The sequence below is a fragment of the Mustela nigripes genome, chromosome 12 (genome assembly GCF_022355385.1).
Source record: "Mustela nigripes isolate SB6536 chromosome 12, MUSNIG.SB6536, whole genome shotgun sequence".
In the NCBI taxonomy this organism is placed as follows: domain Eukaryota; kingdom Metazoa; phylum Chordata; class Mammalia; order Carnivora; family Mustelidae; genus Mustela; species Mustela nigripes.
Window position 1 is genome coordinate 30,163,593 of NC_081568.1, and position 6,000 is coordinate 30,169,592.

The following is a 6,000-nucleotide window of genomic DNA, read 5'->3' on the forward strand; positions in this document are numbered from 1 at the left end:
TAAACAGTAAAACTCTGGTGGACCCAGGTGTCTTCAAAAAATCAACACAGGACGGGTTCCAATTAGATGAAGATGTAAGCTCCCAACTTTAATGGTTTCTTTGAAGAGGTTTCTGAAACGCCCCTGCCTCCTTCCCTTCTGTAGGGCACTATAAATACTGAGAGAATGAGATGTGAAACAGGACCTCACTGGTACCGCAGAAGCCTCCTAGCTTGCGGCCAGGAATGGCTGGCACCGCTTTCAGGAGGCACCCTGGTGCCCTCAGGGACTGCAGCACGGGTGGACCCTCACTCCTTTGCAGTTTACACCCACCCTCGACTCAGTGGACACACAGCATTCTGTCTGCAGAACGTCTACAGCTCACGGCCCCATTAGCATTTCTAATATTAGAAATGGGAAGCACTTCTTCTGCCACCACTTGTTATTTTCCACCAGATGTTCCTGCCACCACCATTTCAAAGTGTCCTCAGATCCACAGTCTCCCTGCGGGCTGCTTCGCACAGCAGTCAGAGGAAATGCACATCAAGGGGCCTCAGCCTCCAAATCCCCCCTTTAGGGAAGTGCCACACGCACACTTTCAGGAAGTGATATCGCCTCCTTGTGGTTTGTCCAGATACTGCCACTTAATAATCCAGAGAGAATCTCAATGACAGGCACAGAGGAGGATTCCAAGATTCTTCTGCACCTGGCCTAGAAACCAGGAGAACGGTTGTAAAAGCCAAGATTTTTCTCACCTCAATGCAAAATTCCATGAAAAATACACCCACCAGAGATTTTTTCTCAACTTTCAACATAAAACCATAAAACGGTATCTGATAAACACCTTTGCTCAAGTGAGGGACCTGAGCAGCAACGACTGGTGAGAGGGTTTATGTGCTGTAATGTTAGATAATGTAAGACAAATCTGAATTCCTGCATCTCTATCGTATACAGAGGAAACAGAAGGAAAGTAGTAGAAGTACTTTAACTCAACCATCTAAGCCACTAAGTCACCACAACCAGTTACATATAAAACAGATTGTGTACATGCTTCGGCTACATGAAGAGCTTTTACTGCAAGGACAGTGACAAAGGACAAAGCTGACTCTCCTTAAGCCTTAGAGGAGTCGTGGAAGCCATCCTTTACATAGTGTTTGCGCAGAGCTTATGAGAAAAAACTGGAAAGATAAACCTAGACACAACTTATTGGTTCTGGCATCAACCAATCAGAACAGCAAATTAAACAACTCAGAACCCTCATTCCACAAGATGACAAAACTCCTAATGGCAGACAGAAGCCAAAAAGTCACGGTCAAGAGAAAGATAACAGATTCTTATTAGACATGTATAACAATTATTTGGCTCAAAACTCATTTCCCACGCTTTCAATTAATATAAAGGAATATGTATTTAGAATGACAAACAGATTAGAAGTTGGGAAGAGGAAATACCACGGTTCCTGATAGTCCCTAAAATAGAACATGAACACATTCTTCCTGTGAGAATAAAGTACCTGCATAGAGCACATATATGTTATTTGCACATTAGCCTGACATCTGCCCAAAGGAATTAATGTATTCAGTATACAAAAAAGGGGGGGCATCTTTGAAAATTTTATACTAAAGCAGCTAGCAAATCTACTGAAATCAAGATGAAACTTCTGACTACATCACTCAGAAATCACTATAATGTCCTGGAAAATTAGGTAGGTTTTTAAGGCTTCATGCTTTAATTTCATGGAAAAGCAGTCAAATGCAACCAGTGTTTTAAAAAAACAAAACAAAAACCTAACTTTGAGAGGATGATATGTGTAACTGATTTGGTAACATCAAGGGCCAGAGCCAAAATGGAAAGCTCAAATGAAACTCCTGAATCTAAGCAGTTTGACCAAACCTAAGCTATTCCTGGTGGTGAGGAAGAATGGGGAGCGATCAAACCCCGCCCATTCTCCTGGAGCATCCGGCAGGTGGAGGACCACCACCATCCAAGGCCTATTCCATGTCAGCAAACATTCCTTCACACACACGTGAACACCCAGTGTACCAAATGCAGTGCCTGATGGCTCCGGCCTGCCCCCATTCCCTTTCCATCATAAACCCCAGCCACAGAGACAGCCCCAGTACCTCCCAAGAGAGGGGCTCAGACCGCTCCCTGCAGGGCCTTTGCACTTACTGTTCCTTCTGCCTGAGCCACTCTTCCTTCAGACCTCTAAACACAGATGTCTTCCCTCATTCAACTCTGTTCAAATCTCTCCACCTAAGAGCTAGAGTGTTCCAGGGCAGCTCAATCTAAAATAACGGCCCCCATTCTGCCCCTCTTCACTAGAGCAACTCTTACTACTCTCCCAGTACATAGCACTATTTGGTATTACCGCCCTTATTGCTTCTCTGCTTTTTCTTCATCTCCCCCAGTAAGATGTGAACTCATTTACAGCGAGTCTGTCTACCCTGTGCACCACGATATCTGCAGTCCCCATCAAGCTGTCTGCAATGTAACAGATGCTCCTATATACTTATTTAATATTTAGGCAATATTAACAGTTTTGTACTACAATGGTAGGTGCCACCTAATAAAGGGAAAACACCTTAAATGCTAGAAGAGTTGATCAGTTGGAAAAAAACTAGAGCTTACAGGAGTCTTAAAACACTAAAAAATAAATATAATGAACATTTACAGGTCAACACTGGCTAATGCTCAACTTTTATGATGTATTAGGCACAATCTCTAGGATCAGCAGTACAACTTATTTTATTAAGTCAACAACATTAAATAGGAAATATTAGTGATAATCTACAGAAGGCAGGCATTTTAGTGCCTAATGGTAAATAAGCCCTATGGAACCAAAACTGCCTTCATCTTCAATTTAATCAAAGGCACAGTCTTTTCTCCAGGTTTGGAAATATTTACCCTCTTTTAAATTTTTCTTACAGATTCTTCTTTAGAGTTTATGTATGGTTTTGGGTTGGTTTTTTTTTTTTTTCCCCCCTCAGAACAAAGAGGCAGGGTGTTAAATCAAGGTGTATGACTTTAGTTCCTGGCCATCATGGATCAGGCTTCCCCACAAAGACACCAAAGATCCTAATGGATCACTATGAAATTATACAAAAGCAAGAGGTGTATACTGGAGAGTAAGGGCATTTGTTTCCTGGAATGTGAGGCAAAGAAGTCAATTACTGCTCCTCTGGGCCTTTGGGAATAATTAAAATCCACTTAAAAACCTTAAAAACGATTGTTTTACAAAAATTTTATAACAAGGTATTAGAAACAATCTACACATATCTCAATAAAATGGAGATTAAATAAATAATGGTTCAACCCTTACTGGAGTACTCTCAGCAGCTCTTACAGAATTAGACAGCTCTTAAGTACTGACAGAGGGACTGCCAAGATTTAGTACTCTAAGGGAAGGGCTTGGAGCTGGTGCAGAACAGCTTATACAATGTGTCCTCATTTGTGGAAAGACAAATATAAAGAACACATACAAAATGTTTATACTAGCATAAGCTATATCTGGAAAGATATACACAAGGAACTAGTAACCCTGGTTCCTGGGGAGAACAGGGTGCTATGTTTCAGAGAGGGGAGAGAGATACATAGTTTGTGCTCCAGATCTTTTTATGTCTATTCAATCTCCTACAGTGGGCACAGAGTGCCCGTCGCACAAATTAATCCAATAAATTTTAGTATCAGAATAATTTATACTATTGCCAACGTATTATTCAGGAATGATCATCAAAAGTACAGGCTTTCAAAAATCACAGAAGTTTCACTTGACAGCAAGAGTTCCTGATCGTTAATTCCCAGAAGAGAATCCAAGTCGCCACTAATTAGAGAGGCTAGCTTGTGATCTCACCTATTACAAAGCAAATAAGCCTCAATTCAATTCTTGGAAGGGAAAGAGCTGCTAAGTTCACCTTGAAAGCATACCTCGTATTTAAATTGAGCTTGTTACTACCTAATGAAGCCTCCAAATTAACACAGTTTCCACCTAATGATAAAATAGAAAGTCAATGTAAAAAACAAGAGTAGAGTCTGGAGTTTCTGAAAACACTATACTACTTATTCCCCTCTTCTGCCAGGCTTAGACAAGGAACCCTCTGATATTAGTGAAAGAGGATTTCACATCTGTGGCAAAATAATAATTTTAAGGGGAGGGGCAAGCATCATTTGCACTGTACAAACGCTTTAATTTTTCATTTGTAAGGGATGGAAATTTGCTTAAAACTCAAGTTAGGATTCATTTGTGGACCCCTGACTAAAGGATAGTACTATATCAACATTAATTTTACTCCAAGCAAAACTTTTAAATGAAAGACAAATCTGAAACTGAAAATGAACATGTCAGAAGACAAACCTTAAACTGAAACCCTTCTGCTGAAAAATTTGTTAAAAGAACACATAAAAAGAAATGCAAAAAATTAATTTCTATACAAATGCTACTCTATAATCGTACACGTTGTATCAATATTTGCCTGCATTAAACACCCTCCACAAAAAGGCACACTAAGATACCCAACTAAGAATAAAAGACCTTATATATATACTTCGGTAGCGGAAGATGGGGACCAGAATCACATTATTCAAGCCCAGACGTAAATGCACAACCACTAGAAATGCAGTTTTCTGTCGGGGTAAGGATTCAAGATTCCAGCTCCCCACTTTCAGACAATGTTATCAGAAGCCGCATCTTTCATGAAACCCAACTTTGATCACTAACGCTTTAACTCTGGGTTTTTTGAGTCTAGTGCCTTCGGATATAAACACACAAAAATACAGGTAGGTCAAATACAGTATAAATAAGGGAAGAAGGGAGGAAGAAATGGTTTCATGAAGAGCTGAAGTACGGGGTCACGAAATCAATCGGTTGATTCCATCTCCAAAGTTAAATAAATATTAAAGCTCCCTCCCATCCCCCAGGTAGCCTATGGTCTCAGAACTTACTGCCCTCTGTGGGGCAGAAGTTCGCGACCGCGGAGTAGGCGCCCTCCGGGACGCGAGGTGGCCCAAGGGCGCGCGGAGAGCGGTGCGACCCGGAGCGCTCCCCCTCCCCCCGTCCCTCCTCGCGGACGCCCCCAGACCAGAGCCGACCGCAGCGCTGCCCTCCACCCCGCCCGAGCCGCCAGGAGCTCGCGGCGACGCGCCCACGGGACCGGGCTCCGGGCTCCCTGGCTCCCGCTCCCCACGCCCCGCGCCGCGCCCACCCGCCTCCGGCACTCACGGGCCGCTGCCGCGCCGCTATCTCGCCATCCCCCGCCGTCCGCTCGGCCGCGTCGGCCGCCGCCCGGGGGCTGCCCGGAGTCCGCAGTCGCCCGGGGACTGGAGGCGAGGAGGAGGGGGGCCGGGCACAACCCGCCGCCGCCGCCGCCGCCTCGCCTCCCCTGCCCCAGCGCCGGGCTGCTCCAGGCGGCCACGGGCTTGGGGCCGCCCGCTGCCTTCCGCGAGCCCGGGGAATCGCCTCCGCCGCCAGAGCCTGCTGGAGGCAACGCTAACGGCCACGGCCACGGCCAAGACGCTTCAGCCGGGACTGCGGCGCGCGGGGGCGGTGCCTGCACGCCGCTCGGCGGGGGGCGCTGCTGTCCCGGCCCCGCCCCCAGAACCGCCCCGCCCCGCCGCCCGCGCCCCGCGCGCCCCCGCCGGAAGCCGCCCGCGCGCCCCCGCCGCCACAACCCCCCTATACTCTCCCGCGCCCGGCCGCGCGCGTCCGGCGCTCGCCTGCGGGGCCGCCCCTGGGAGATGGAGGAGTGCGGCGGCGCGCGGAGCCAGAGCGCCAAGGGTGACGCTTCCGCGGAGAGTCCTGGCGGGAGGGAGGCCGATCTCGGAAGGTCGTGGAGGAGCTGGAGAGAGCGAAGCGGACGGGGCCGGTGTAAAACCTTACGGAAGGCCGGCCGGCCGAGCGCGCGGCGGCCCTGCGGGGAAGGAGAGTGGGCCCCCCAAATGCTGTCAGTGCCCATTGCCCAACATTGCCTAGAGGATTGGAAAGTGTGGGGCCGTGTTTTCGCCTTCCCTGTAAAAACCCATGAA

The 6,000-nt window shown here is 47.1% G+C and overlaps 1 protein-coding gene across 1 annotated transcript in view; it reads right to left on the reverse strand.

Moving 5' to 3' along the window:
• The window catches only part of LIFR (LIF receptor subunit alpha), a 75,891-nt gene extending 70,375 nt beyond the window's left edge, over positions 1 to 5,516 (reverse strand). Inside the window, exon 1 of the mRNA XM_059417020.1 lies at positions 5,198 to 5,516. The gene's annotated coding sequence lies outside the window, so the exon portion shown is untranslated. The remainder of the gene's footprint in view (positions 1 to 5,197) is intronic.
• Between the last annotated feature and the right edge of the window lie 484 nt (positions 5,517 to 6,000).